Here is a 1265-nt window from a genome sequence, read left to right on the forward strand (position 1 = left end):
GAGAGGGCCCTGGGCTGCGGCTGGCCCACCTCCTCTCTGTGCTCATGCGGCACGCGCCTACACCAGCCCCTGCGGCCAGCACGGCTGACGTCGCCGCCTCCGCCCTCGAGGAGGAAGCCTGGCCGCGGCCTGCCTGGACCGATGCATGCCGCCCACCCGGGTCTGCGTCTGGCGCCGCTAGCGCCGCAGGTGCCCGAGGAATGGACGAGCAAAGACAAGGCGGGCCGCTAGCGGCATGGCTCGATACCCCAGCAGACGACTTGTCTTCGCCGGCGCGGATGTAGCCGTGGTGCAACAGAGGGGCGTGTGAGCTGTGCGCGAATGCGTACATGTGCCGACTTGTCCGTCGCGGAGTAAGATTTTTATATTTAAATACGCTGTTTTTCCTGGCAAACACGCGTAGCAGAAACTAGTAAGTGCAGCGGCATGGCGACGAGTATACATATACACTATACACATATGTCTATCTGTATCTAGAGCGCTGCACCGTCAATCCATCAAAACGCCACGCACTTTGTTTTCCCCGCCGACCACCGCCCCCTGTGCTCGCCCGAGCGGGCGGAGCGCGTGCGCGTGCGTCCCTCTCTCCTCGCGCTTCTCCGTTGCTTGGCGGAGGACAGGGTCTGAGAGGGCCCTGGGCTGCGGCTGGCCCACCTCCTCTCTGTGCTCATGCGGCACGCGCCTACACCAGCCCCTGCGGCCAGCACGGCTGACGTCGCCGCCTCCGCCCTCGAGGAGGAAGCCTGGCCGCGGCCTGCCTGGACCGATGCATGCCGCCCACCCGGGTCTGCGTCTGGCGCCGCTAGCGCCGCAGGTGCCCGAGGAATGGACGAGCAAAGACAAGGCGGGCCGCTAGCGGCATGGCTCGATACCCCAGCAGACGACTTGTCTTCGCCGGCGCGGATGTAGCCGTGGTGCAACAGAGGGGCGTGTGAGCTGTGCGCGAATGCGTACATGTGCCGACTTGTCCGTCGCGGAGTAAGATTTTTATATTTAAATACGCTGTTTTTCCTGGCAAACACGCGTAGCAGAAACTAGTAAGTGCAGCGGCATGGCGACGAGTATACATATACACTATACACATATGTCTATCTGTATCTAGAGCGCTGCACCGTCAATCCATCAAAACGCCACGCACTTTGTTTTCCCCGCCGACCACCGCCCCCTGTGCTCGCCCGAGCGGGCGGAGCGCGTGCGCGTGCGTCCCTCTCTCCTCGCGCTTCTCCGTTGCTTGCTTTTTGCTTTCTGTCATTATTGTCTCCGTT

This window comes from Leishmania donovani, chromosome 34, assembly GCF_000227135.1.
Source record: "Leishmania donovani BPK282A1 complete genome, chromosome 34".
NCBI classification, from domain to species: domain Eukaryota; phylum Euglenozoa; class Kinetoplastea; order Trypanosomatida; family Trypanosomatidae; genus Leishmania; species Leishmania donovani.